This window comes from Nanorana parkeri, unplaced genomic scaffold (assembly GCF_000935625.1).
Source record: "Nanorana parkeri isolate BGI_ZX_2015 unplaced genomic scaffold, ASM93562v1 scaffold1057, whole genome shotgun sequence".
Classification (NCBI taxonomy): Eukaryota; Metazoa; Chordata; class Amphibia; order Anura; family Dicroglossidae; genus Nanorana; species Nanorana parkeri.
The window spans coordinates 171,202-185,561 of record NW_017307325.1 but is presented as its reverse complement, the minus strand read 5'-3'; positions in this window follow the sequence as shown (position 1 = coordinate 185,561).

Here is a 14,360-nt window from a genome sequence, read left to right as displayed (position 1 = left end):
GGCTATGGGTCATCAATATTAATAGATTTGATTTTTATCTGTATCTGCCGGATTGCACAGATCACGCTTCACTGGACAAGAATTGGGCCATAATTCCTAAGGATCCATACCAGGCTATTGATTAATATTGACATGTCACAGTGGACTAACATCGCTACAGCTGTACGGATGAATGGTTTTAAAATGTGTGTGGTGTGGCTTTAAAGGGACACTATATTGTATCTTCAATGAGTTTGATAATGGTGTATTAAGCCCGTGCAATGTCGGTATGCCCAGCCTCTTGTAGCACATGTGACAGGGAAGCAGGACATGAGGACAACAGGGAGACAGTTGTCACCCCGTAACAGGAAGTGTCCTCTAGCCAGGAAATGAGGCAGCTCTATCTGACTTGCTGCAGCTTCTAATGCACATTGTGAGAAGTTCGCAGTGTGCAGTGAAATCAGAGGAAGCAATTTCAGTCCAAGAGAGGAGCTGGTACAACTGTGCAAGACTGAAGGGAAGTTTAGCTTTAAAGAACTCTGGGCAAACAAAAATCATACCCCTTGCAGTGGGGCTACCTACTTTGTAGGGGAGAAAAGTGGGGCTGTTCTCCCCTCCTATACACTCTTTTCCTTGATGATGAGCTCTGGGCCAAGAAAAAAGCATAGTGGGGTACCCCTGCACTGCAAGGGTTAGGTGCTCATTTTGGCTAAGGGACTCAAATAAAGCAAATATACTTACCTGATCCTTGGATCTGCTGGGCTGCTAAACTGGTCCCCAGTCCCACTCTTCTCCCCTGGGCTCCAGTGACTTAAAGACTGTGACATCATTACGTCTTATGCAGATTCTTCTCCCCTGGGCTCTAGTGGTCTAAGCACTGCTGACATCATTACTTCTTATGCAGATCCATAGACCTGCATTAGAGCCAATGACCCCAAGGGACATTCCCTAGCCGGATCGGAGGGGAGAAAGGTGACCGCTGTCCACTGCAGGAGCCAGTATCTGGTAGTTAAAAGTGTGTTATTCGAGTCCCCTAGACAAAGCAAGCACCTAACCCTTGCAGTGGGGGTACCCCCCTGCAAGGGTACGCTTTTCAATGAAAAGATCTAGATGATCGTGGATGTTCTCCAGCCATGAAATGAGGTGGGTTCTATCTGACTTGCTGCAACTCCTTATGCACATTGTGAGAAGCTCGCCGTGTGCAGTGACATCAGAGGAAGCAATTTCAGTCCATGAGAGGAGCCGGTACAACTGTGCAAGACCGAAGAGAAGGACGTAGTTCAGCTTGAAGGTCTGCATTCCGGTCTCAGTGACATGCGCTCCACTCATTTCTCGTCCTGGTGTCACAGCGACAGGAAGCGGGGGGGGGGAATCTCCCCAATGGGGTAACAGGAAGCAATAAAAGAACCGGTACAACTGTGCAAGACTGAAGGGAACGCTGGAGTTCCGATTTAAGGAAATGAGTGTATGGAAGGGGAGGAGGAGAGAGGGGAGCCAAGGACAAGTAGAAAGGCAGAAGGGAAGTAAATTGACCTTTAAATGATCTTTTTCTCCTTCCTTCTGATTTTGTGCTGAAATTAACATTTCCCAATCCTGTAGATCATATCTGCCAACACAAGTCAGCCAGAAACTCCCTACGAGCCGGCGAAACCCGAACACAGGTCAAGCACATTACTTGAAAGGCTCTTGGCCTCCCGGTGAACTCTTTATTTAATTAGGTCAGATTTTACACCACCGCGAGCGATCTCCTTGAAGATATACAATGTAGCAGGCTCGGTCCTTTCCCCACGATAACGTAGATGAAACAAAAAGAGGCCACACTTGATGTATTATTAAAAATACAATGAATAGTATAATAATCTAAAAATAATAGCGCTGCGGCCGGCGCGGCAGGATGTCTCCGGCTCCAACAGATCCACGAACATGACGTAATGCTTCTGTAACGAGGACTTGTGCCATACCTACAGCACGCCATCTGTTCAGAGAGCGTCCGCTAGCAGGCACTTCCTGAATGGGATTAAGCGATGCTTTAAGAACGGTAACCGGCGTACAAAGCAGACCCGCTGAAAGCTCAAGTTGATACGTGCAAAAATGGCAGGAAACTCAACTGGCCTTTTGGGGGTGAGCATGCACGTGAACTTGACTCAGCAGAATTTAAGGGAAATTTCAACTTTTTTTTTTTAAGAAGAATTCCAGCATTTAAAAAAAGTAACACTCATAGTGGGTCTTAACCCCGGCACCGCAACGGTTAAAGGAGAGCTATGGGGTTAAGGCTTTTCTCCCGTCACCCTAGGCTCAGTATACCGCTAGCTGTAGTTTGAGGTATACTGTGACGCCGCAGCTGAAGCGGATCACGACAATTGTGCCGGGATCCGCCCAGCTGCGTGACTGACAGCTGGCTCTGCCTATCTAGAGGCAGAGCCACTGGTCAGCTCAGTTTAGCACTGGATGGCCCAGTTTATCACCGGACAGCTCAGTTTATCACCGGACAGCTCAGTTTATCACCGGACAGGTCTATTCATCGACCGGACAGCTCTTTTCATCGCCGGACATCTCTATTCCGTACTGGACATCTCCATTCCGTACCGGACATCTCTATTCCGTACCGGACATCTCTATTCCGTACCGGACATCTCCATTCCGTACCGGACATCTCTATTCCGTACCGGACATCTCTATTCCGTACCAGACATCTCTATTCCTTACCAGACATCTCTATTCCGTACCGGACATCTCCATTCCGTACCGGACATCTGTATTCGGTGCCGGACATCTCCATTCCGTACCGGACATCTCTATTCTGTACCGGACAGCTCCATTCAGTGTGCGGACAGGCAGCTCCATTCAGTATGCGGACAGCTCCATTCAGCACTGGACAGCTCCATTCAGGACCGGGCAGCTCAGTAACGGACAGTTCCACTTAGCACTGGGTAGCTCCATTCAGCACTGAACAGCTCCATTAATTTAGCTATTCGATATATAAACATAATCTTGTCGATTGGTCAACGTTTTGAGTGTTTATTGCCCCACTCTCTTGCAGTGGGGCCTATTTGCACTGTGAGTGTTAAGTGCTCCTCAGGCCAAGGGGTAGAGGCTACCACCACTCCATGGAACTGGTCCCCCATATTAGCCTCGCTCTGGCTGGTGGTCGCACTGTATGTGAGGATCGCGAGTGCCGCTGGTGACTCAGAGCGCCAGTGAGAATATTGACATGGCTACTTCCCCAGTATTGCACCTCCCAAGAGCCCTCTTCCCTTTACACAGTGTGTGTTAAAGCCAGAGGAACAGGGATGGGTTGGGGATAGGTGGAGTTCTGTAATTCTGCAGGCAGGGCTGACCATGCTGGTTGGGATTTCAATTTAACAGGGACACTGAGGGAAATGTATTATAACTGGAGCAGACAGATTCTGGAGCAGTTGCTCATGGCAACCAATCAGCTTCTCTCTTCAGTTTGTTCAGTTAAGTTTTGAAAATGAAGCTGATTGGTTGCCATGAGCAACTGCTCCGGAGCCTGCCTGCTCCAGTTGTGATACATACCGGTTATTGTGTTTTCAGCTTTAACAGGAAGTTGGGAGCACAGAAAATACAGTTTTACTTTTGATATAAAGACATTGTATCTCTCCAATTCTCAAAAATAAGTATCTTTAAAAAAATGGGCACCTTGGCAATTATTACCCCAAGGAGGTCAGCAGATTTGTTTGTCTTTTGTCTCTCTCTAGCTATCCCACAGTGCTCTGGGAATCCTGTGCCATATATTAAATGTTACATTGTACAGCAAAGATCGTATACAGTAAATTTAGTACAAAAACACATAAAACAAATAAAATTGAACCACAGCCGATACAGTTTTTCGTTTTTTGTACCCATGATATAATCCACATTTTAGGCCTGAAAATTACTTCAACCCCCCTCCCCCCCACACACACACATTCTATATTTCCTGAAAGCCAAGACCCTGTAGAATAAAATGTTGGCAGTTAAAAAATTTTATGTTGCATGATATTAGCGCAACTTATTATCAAACCCCAAAATGTCGTGAAAAATGCCCTTAAATGCCCCAAAACACAATTAAATACCCATTTTTTAAATAAAATATAAAAGATGAGGTTACAACGAGTAAATAGATACCCAACATGCCCAGTTTACAGATTGCGTGCGTCTGTGAAACGGCGACAAAATTCAGTACCCCAAAAAGTCCATAAATGACACTTTAAAAGCCCCCTACAGGTCATCAGTTTAGAGATACACTTAAATGTTGGCCCGGCATGCGCGGCATGTGTAGCGCAATCGTTTTTTCATACGTAGGCGCACCCGACATTTGTTTACATGAAGATGCGCATGCTCGCTGGGGCGGGGGGCTTTAAAACATTTTAAAAATTATTTTTACATTTATTTTATTTTGGTCACCCATGTGACAGCAGATTGGCAGTGACATATACCCTTTAAGGTGATCCCAGGGGTCCAAAAGACCCCCAGTGTCACCTTTACACTTGAAATAAGCTATTGTAGTGCAGATCGCACTTCAATAGCTTATAGCTGGGCTCCAGGAGCCGAGCACTGACAGCTATGGGACCGGAAATGATGTGATCTGCGTGGCTCCCGCTCCCATAGAACGGCAAGGGGATCGGCGAATGGGGGTTCGCCCATCTCCTCCCCAGCTTCCCTCGACACCAGAGAAGCCGGTCCGGGGCCAGTAGGAGGGGCAACGGAGCTGGGGGAAACACGGCGGGGGGTGTCGGGCGGGGGGTGGTCCGTTTACTGGCCCGGAGAAGTGATCGGGCGACAGCTGAGTCGTCTGATCGCTTCTATTGTAAAGCAGACAGTCGGCTTTACAATTGTAAACAGAGTCCCGGTGTATTTAGACGCTACGTAGTCTGTTTAAACTGGCCCGGTGCCAGTGATGTACTATGGACGTCACTGGTCACTAAGGGGTTAAAAAAAGCAGATTGTGAACTTATTTTCTGTTGATTCTGGAGGAAAAGCATGCAAAACTCTTGGGAAAGTATACCTCTTCATTGCTGTGCCCACAGACACACGCCTCTTGTGCCATCTGTTACATCTGGGTCTGGTCTTTAGCATAAGCGCAAGACAACGGATACCTGCTAAGATCACGATCCGGGTTTTGTTATCTCCTCTCCATCCACGGTAGTGAACACTTGTCAGTACTTTACCCGAGGCTAATGTCAGGTATCATCCGAGCAGTGGAGCTATGTCGAAGTATTGATTGATGTGCTTTGTGTGCTTCTAGACGAGCAGAAATTCAATTTTTGTTATTTATAATTCATAATCTCTGTGTACTTTGGAACTTGACGTTCACGCATCTATCTGCCAGCGCCTTTGCACTGTAGGTCATTACGTTTTGTTTAAGTTGCCTTTTAATGCTGCTCCGTGAACTTGAAGTTATGTTAAAGTGTATGACTTGGCAGAATCAGAATATATATTTAAAAAAAAACATATTTAGTGCATCTCTGCAATACACAACCATTTCCCCATGTTAAACCTCTTTACAAATGCTGCAAGTGTTACTGGACTTTGCTAAAGCATTCGACGCAGTACCCCACAAATGTTTAATTCATAAACTGAGGTCTATTGGGTTGGATGAAATTATATGTACGTAGCTGGAAAATTGGCTGCAAGGACGGATTCCGTGGGTAGTAGCAACTTATTATTATTATTATTATACAGGATTTATATAGCGCCAACAGTTTGCGCATCGCTTTACAATATAAGGAAGACATTACAATTACAGCACAATTCAAGACAAGATCATAAGGAGGACCCTGCCCCTGAGGATTTACAATCTAAAAGGGAGGGGTAAGTGATAAATGAGGAGGTAGCTGTGTGGGGGATGAAATGTTTGAGAAATTGCTATTTCAGTGGTTAGGTTGAGGTCGGATAAGCTTCCCTGAAGAGATGAGTCTTAAGGCAATGCCTAAAGGTAGTCAGAGTAGGAGATAGACGGACAGGTTGGGGTAAAGAGTTCCACAGAATGGGGAAGACTCTAGTGAAGTCCTGGAGGCGAGCATGGGAGGAGTTGACAAGGGAGCTAGACAGCGGGAGGTCTTGGGAGGCGCAGGGGGGGCGGTTAGGGTGATACTTAGAGACAAGGTCTGAGATATAGCCGAGGGCAGAGTTGTGGATGGCTTTGTAAGTGGTTGTTAATATTTTGAATTTTATCCTTTGGGCGAGTAGAAGCCAGTGCAGGGATTGACAGAGGGGAGTTGCAGATACTGAGCGGTTGGTTAGGTGGATAAGTCTAGCAGCAGCATTCATGATAGATTGAAGAGGGGATAGCCTGTGTAGAGGTAAGCCAGTGAGGAGAGAGTTACAGTAGTCGAGATGAGAGATAGCAAGGGAGTGGATAAGCAGCTTTGTGGTATCATTGGTGAGGAAGGGGCGTATTTTGGAGAAGTTACGAAGGTGAAGACGGCAGGATTTGGATAGCGATTGAATGTGGGGAAGAGAGGTGAGGCCCGAGTCAAATGGATCATTTTTTAATTGGGCAAAGGTTGTGAGCGGGGTACCTCAGGGTTCAGTTCTGGGAGCGATGCTGTTCATCTTATTCATCTACGTCAAACACTGGAGTGATCAGACGATTGCTCCAGTGTTTGTCCTGCACAGAGGATTGGTACATACTAGTGACATGTACCGATCCTCTGCCGCTCGGCCGCGCACAAATGGGCTCAGCTTCTCCTCTGCATCCCCCCTGCTCTCCCGGGCAGAGGCAGCGGGGGGGGGGTTTGGGGGTGTCGGAGCCACTGTGACAGAACGGACGAGCAGTGAGGAGAGATAGAGGCTGTCAGATCCTGGCCGAGTGTCTCTCTCTCTCCTCACCGCTCTGCATTAGTTCTGTGACAGCGGCTCCGTCCTCCCCCGCCGCCGGTTCCTTCACTTCTTCTCGGATCCCCGCTGGGGAGAGCAGCGCTGATCCAGAGAAGCGGCGGGAGGAGAGGACATGGCGATCTACCAGTGATCGCTACGCGATCGACTGGTAGATCGCCATCGACCTTGTGGGCATCCCTGATCTACAACATAGAGATTGAGGTAAAAAGTTTGATTTTGTTTTTTTCCGGATGATACAAAACTGTGTAGGGCAGTAGTTTCCGAACAGGAGATAACTGAACTTGAACAGGACCTTAATAAAACTGAGGCCTGGGCTACAAGATGGCATATGCGATTTATTGTTGAAAAATGTAAGGTTATGCACATGGGAGCAAAGAATGTGTGCGCAAACTACTACTTAGGGAGGTGTTACTTTAGGGAAGTCAACCATGGAAAAAGACCTGGGGGTCCTCTTAGATCACAGATTTGGCAATAGTAAGCAATGCCAAACAGCAGCCAGCAGAGCAAACCTGGATACTGGCGTGCATTAAAAGAGGCATTGCGGCAAGGGATAAAAGAGTAATACTTTCACTTTATAAATCATTGAGTATGCGGTACAATTTTGGTCGCCAACTTATTGTAATGTCTTGTTTATATTGTAAAGCGCTGCACAAACTGTTGGCGCTATATAAATCCTGTATAATAATAAAAATTAAAAAAAAGAGATAGAAAGCCTGAGTTATGAAGATCACCTCCTTCAGGCCTAAAATGTGGAATATAACATGGGTGCAAAAATTGAAAAAAGGGCCTCAGTCATGAAGGGGTTAAACGTATTCTCCTTAGAAAAGAGGTGATTACGAGGGAACCTTATTGCAGTCTTCAGAATCATCAATGGGGACCCCAATCTATGCAACAAACTGTTCAATCAGAAAACTGTATTGAGAACCCGCAGGAGGTTGGAGGAAAGGGGGTTCAATCTCAGAATTCGAAGGGTTTTTTTTTTTTTTTACTGTGAGAGTTGTGAAGTTGTGGGATTCCCTTCCAGAGGTGGTAGTCTCCGCCGAGAGCATTGATAAATTCAAGAAACTTCTCGATGAGTTTTTTATTTCACTTGATATACAAAAATATGGGCAGTGTTAGAGTCAAATAATACAGATACACAATCACACACACACACACACACCTATACACACACACATAGGTGGAACTGGATTGACCCTTGTCTTTATTCAACCTTATCTACTATGTTACTACTGTATGTGCAGAAAATACCCATAGATCCTGACAGAAATCCAGAAAGCTCCTAACTTCCTAAACTGAGATGACCTCATTGCCTCTGTTGCATCAAAATCCCAAGCAACGTTGCCAGCCCTGTCCAGGTCTCCCTTGCTGAACTACAGAACTCCTACCCCACATGTTATCAAGCTGAGAAAAAAACATCCTTTAGCCCTTTACGTATTTTAATTACAGCTAGTGTCTCAGTAACTCAGTCTGTCTTTATAATAGCGTCCTGAAAACAACATCACTGGGAAATGGGGCTCTACTGCATTCCATGATGCTGTCAGTCTAACACTTGGAGCTTGCTGGCAGGGGAGAGCAGAGTTTTTGTGCTTGGAGGTCAGCTCTATAATGTATGTATAGCCATTGCGTTGTATAAAGTAAGTGAAGGATTAGAGCCCTTGCCAAGTTTTATTGCGGTCTGTGTCAGTGCTGGGTAGATTCACACTCACTATTTGTCCTTGTGACCATTGACAGGGACAACAAGTCCAAATTTTTACAGTGGTGACCAGAACAACAGCCAGGGGGAAACCTTTCAATAGAAACCCCTGTTGTGGTAATAGCTGTCAACTGAAAAATTTGTCCCTCACTTTGTAGGGATTTACTTTAACTTTCCATTGTGTTTACAGGACAGGAAGTAAAGGGAAAGCTCCCCACTGGATACAAAAAGCAAAAACTAAATTGAAAGGGGTTATTCCTTACTTACTCAACACGTTTTGGCCTATACATGCCCTTTAAAGTGATTGGGTCAGGTCACCTGTAAAAGAAACACATATATGCTTACCTTTCAAGCGGAATATGTATTTAAAAGCAATCCATTCCATGGCAGCTGCCAGCATTGTACACTTTTAGGTTTGTAGAATACTTGCTCCCCCCAGCGGCCACTATGGTTCCTTTCCCTGGCTTGCATGTCTATGTATGGGCCAGCAAGAGGAACCACAGTGGCCAGTGGGGGGAGAGCCAGCATTCGACTCATCTAATGGTTGAATGAATGCAGCATCTGGGGAGCAGAGAAGCAATGGATTTTCAATATATGGGTTGACTTAAAGGTATGCATGCTTCTATTACAGGTGAGTTATTGGGTAAAAGTGACCCATTGTGGTGACAGGGGCAGCACATTGGCTTAGTAGTTAACATTTCTGCCTTAGAGCGCTGGGGTCCTTGGCAGTGGCGTCACAAGGGGGGTGCGGCCCCACCCGGGTGAAACCATTGGAGGGGTGACACCAAAATGACTGTTATTCTGGTGTTACCCCCTTTAAAAAGTCGGGCACTCGGTCATGGACCCGAGAGCCCGATGGTTCGGGAGGGAGGAGGGGACACGGCAGCATACCTTATCCCGCCGGGTGACTGTCCCCTCCTTTCCCTGCCGGCGTCCATCACCAGGGTGGTCGCCGGCAGGTATCAATAAGATCGCCGCATGTGCGCGATGACGTCACGACGGGGGGGTCACCCGGTAACCGCTCCGGGTGACACCAGGCCCCGGGACGCGCCTGGTCCTTGGTTTGAACAGTAGAAAGGCATCATGGCACACTCACAAACTAGCATGTAAAACAACTTGTCTCACCACTAAGGACAATGACAGAGGTTTGGATACACGTCTTCTGCAAAGGATGTGTAAGCCGCACTGCCGCGCCAAGGCACCTCTTATAGTGCGGTCCTAACTCTAAACTATGAGAGTCTCCATCTTGGAGCACATGGGGCAGAAGATATCAAATTGGGTGCAGGCTTGTCAGGAGGACGCCCCACCTCCTTAAAGGTACAGAAACACACAAGGGATCCCGCACATCCCATTGGCAGCTGAGAAACCCCATGCGTCGCTGCACCAAATCGGTAAAGCAAAACAAACGACAAACGCACTCAACAATTTGTTACCAGTTGTACAGTGCGTTGAGTGCGTTTGTCGTTTGTTTTGGTCCTTGGTTTGAATCCCAACCAGGACACAATGTGCTTGGAGCTTGCATGGGTTTCCTCCCACACTCCAAAGACATGCTGGTAGGTTAATTGGCTTCTGTCTAAAATTGGCCCTAGTATGATATTCTACCACCTGATGACTGCCTCACCTCCTATCTGCCCCCGCCACCAATTTGATAAGTGCTTCGAGTCCCCATGGAATAAATGCACTCTAGAAATATTTAAATGTAATTAAAAATGTACGCCCACACTACGAGTCAGGCTAAGGGAAAGAAATAGCTCTGAAAATAACAATTATTGGGAAAAAATGAAAATGCCATAGCCGGCATTAAGAATGATTGGTTATATCCTAGTTCATTTTATTACTTCATTGCTGTGCTGTATGTGTATAGGCCAATGTAGTTGTATCTGTATGTAGGTTATAATTAATCAAAATTAATCGATTAAAAAAAATTCGATTCATCGAACACGAACATTTTAATCATTACCAGCCCTTGTTATTAAGATATTCCAAAACAGACAAGTCTATGAAGTTCTGATCTTTTTATCTAGGGCCACACCTGCCCTAAGAGGACCCGATGGCTTTGGCTTGCCGCTGGAGGCAAGGTCATAGACCAGTAATGCTGCTGATGGTACAAGAAAAAGCTCACATGGGGCAAAGGGAACAGTTAAGATTCCCCTTCACTGTACAGCCATAAGTCTATGCGTATGCGAAGATTCATTGCGTTGTAAACAGTTCACTGCTGGAGGTCAGGCAAATGAAACTGTCTTTCCCTAAGTGAGTTTTATGTTCATAGCAGAGAACATTTTCCCAGCAGCGAATTGGTAAAATATTGTAGAGAAAAAGCAGCTTCATTTTCTAAAGGGATATGCTGAAGGCGTTGTAATTCTTGGCTTAGGGTGGAGGGAGGGAGGGTGGGGGTGATTGGGGAACTGTCCTGCAGTGTGTTTCTGTACATGGTTTGCAGGGCATACCAGAAGTGTTATAACCATGCAGGACAAAGAAGCAGGTTTACTTTAATGTCTGTCTTCCCAACTGCGCATAACGCTGGGGCCTAAATGTACGGTAACGCAAAACCCACTTAAAGTGCAGGCCAGAAGGAGTTTACCTGCAGCGAATTGTACCTTTCAGTGAATTCTGAATGCTCTCAGAATCACCACATTACATGTGATGTCATCAACACATGCCCAAAGCCCATCCACACACGACCTTACTTGGCTTTCCCATCTCTCCGTTCAGCAACTAGGAGTAAGGCAATTGAAACCTGTGTAAGCTCTGAGCAGCTTCATTCCGGGCTTGCACAGAGCTGTGGACTTGCTTCTTTCCTTCCTTGCTTCTCTCCTACCATCATTTCTGCCTTCCTTTGCTATTTCCTTCTGTCCTTTCTTCCTTCTCTCTCTTTCCTTCCTTGCTTCTTTTATTTCATCTTTCTTTCCCTTGCTCTCTTTCAGTCTTCCTCCCTCCCTGCCTTCCTTATTTCCCTTTTTGCTTTTCTTTCTACTTCATTCCCTTTTCCTTGCTTCTTTCTTTCCTGTCTTTCTTGCATTTTTTCCTTTCTTCCTTCCTTACTTCTGTTCCTATTTCCTTCTGTCCTTACTTCCTTCTCGCTCTTCCCTTCCTTCTTTCTTTCCTTCCTTCCCTTTTTCCTTCTGTGCTTACTTCCTTTATTTTCTGTCTGTCTGTCCTTCCTTCTTTTCTTTCCTCCCTTCTCTTCTTCAATTCTTTCTCTCTCCCTGCCTGCTTTTCTTTCTGTTTCTTATTTTCTTTCTTTCTTTCCTTCCTTCCCTTTCTTTATTTCCTTTTTCTTTCCCCCTCCTTTCTTTTCCCCTCCTTTCTTTCCTTTCTTTTCCCCCTCATTTCCTTCCTTCTTTTCCCCCTCCTTTCCTCCCTTCTTTTCCCCCTCCTTTCCTTCCTTCTTTTCCCCCTCCTTTCCTTCCTTCCAGTCTTTCCTTCCCACCTTCATTCTCTCCTATCTTTCTTTTTTCTTTCCTACCTACCTTCATTCCTCTTCCCTGACAAAAAAGGGGCAGAAGGGGACATAGGGCAGAGAAGTATTCAGGCAGCACTGCCTTGTCAGGTGATCACTGTCAAATAACCCTGATCATCAAGGTGACCTTAGGCTGCCCGACGATCTCTGCTACTATGACTGCTACCAAGGAAATGAAGTACATGTGACTTTCCATATTTAGCTGCTAGTTACACACTCCCTCATGTGTGCAGATCTGCTATTCTCAACGAGCAGTGAGTTAAACCTGGAAGACCAATTAAACAAATAAAAAAGCTTTTGTATATCTCTATGTATTTTTTTTTTTTTTTATGAAAACCTCAAATAAACAATACCCCACAGGATCAAATATGACTGCCTGTAAATAAGCCGTTGTGGAAACTGCAAGAGGAGTAAAAACAAGTTAATGTGCTCTATATTCATTCAAAGCGTTTTCCAGCAGAATAAAATAATTGTTTATCTAATCTTTGCCATGGAAACCCGGCAGATTGGGATAAACTCTCGGGGAAATTTTTTTTTAACTTTAGTGCTTAATATTCCAAATTCCTGTTCTATGTGTAATACTTTAGTTTTGTACAATGAATAAAATATATATCTGATGCTAGGTCCACTTTAATGACTTTACTGAGGATTACCTACGTATAATAGGATTGACTGATTTAGATTTTGCGTCTATAGTAGGAAGTCAAGCGCTTCGCCTGTTAATCCGCAAGGGACGCAGACAATAAAGAAAGCTTTACAGGTGAACTGGAATTGGTTTCTTTATAAGAAGATATCGCTTGAGGCCAGGCGGCACAGGTCACTTCTCAGAGAGGAGATACATACTCTAGGTCCCGGGGGGCAGAAGGAAGATGACTTTCGTATCAGGTACATGGAGTGGAATCGTGAGAACATTATTAAACAGCAGATGTAAGCAACAAATAAACTCAATCTGCGGATTGCTAATGCTCTCCAGCAGAATGCAACAGTGCATAAGTCAGAAAGCCTGTGTCATGGTAGGCTGGGGATCTTGTATTTTACCAGTGGTAGGCATGGGTTTCCTTAAAGCACACAATCTAAGGTCCTGGCATCCAAATTGTGGCCCAGGGTCCGCATGCAACTGTTTGCACTCATTGTGTGGCCTTCAGGGCCCCTTCAGACAGTAGTTTGTGTTTTAGGGGGTTATTCACAAAGGAGCCGAAGGATCCAGCCTTAGCTTTGGTTGATCCTTCGGCTCTCTTTGGCCGCCGGAGCCCTTCGGTTCACTGGAACCAAAGGGCTGCTGTACGGGCTATTCACAATAGCCCGTACAGCAGCTGAAGGCAGCCGAGAGGCTCAGCTGAGCCGAAGGCATATGCTTCGACTCCACTGAGCTGAAGTGACACCCGAAGCGGGGCGAATGGTTGGCCTAAGGCCATTTTTCAGTATTCAGCGCTGCGGTACTTTGACTGACATTTATTCCGTCATGCAGCGCTGTACTGAAATTAATTTTATACCATTTTTTGGGGACAGATAGAGCTTTCTTTTGGTGGTATTTATTCACCACTGCTGTTTTTATTTTTTTACTATATTAAGGAAAAATTTCCGAACATTTACAAAAAAAAAACAGTTTCCCCTATATTAAATGATAAAACATTTATTATTACCCAATTTTTTGGTAAAATATAAAAGACGGGGTCACGTCGGGTAAAAAGACACCAAACATGTCAAGCCTTAAAATTGCATGCGCGCGTGAAACCTCAAAAAAGATAACTGACAGGTCCTCTTTATGGAGACATTAGGGGTCTCCAGGACCCCTAATGTCACCTGTGGACAACAAAAGAAGCTGATGAAGCAGAGATCTGCTTCATCAGCTTCTTCTCTCTGGCTAGATGACTGACAGGTGAATGCGGAAGTGATGTAATACACATCACTTCTGCATTCACAGCCCGGAGGGAGATCAGCAAGGAGCTGATCTCCCTTCCTCTTGATGCCCTCCTGAGCCGGTCCCGGGCCGCAGATGGGGCAGCGGATCCCGGGATTGAAGGTGAGGGGTCAGGAGGGGGGGCGCAAAGCGAAAGCAAGCGGAAAAGCGGCGGCAGCAGACGGGGACCGAAAAAACAAGCACATATAGACGATCGGCAGGCTATAGAGCCGCCGATCGTCTATATGTGACACACCCCGTAATGGGTGTTTGCATTGCACGGTTCTTCTCTGTCCGTGCGCGCCCGCGAGCATGGCAACCCGCCAATACAGCAGTGCCGTCCGTCCGTTTTTTTTGCAACTGGTTAAACAATAACAACTGGACGGAGCCAACAGTGACGTCACGGCCGGCTCCACCCATTTGTTATTCATTGGCCATTAGAAGACTCTAACAGGTGCCAACCAATAGGAAACAGTTGGGTG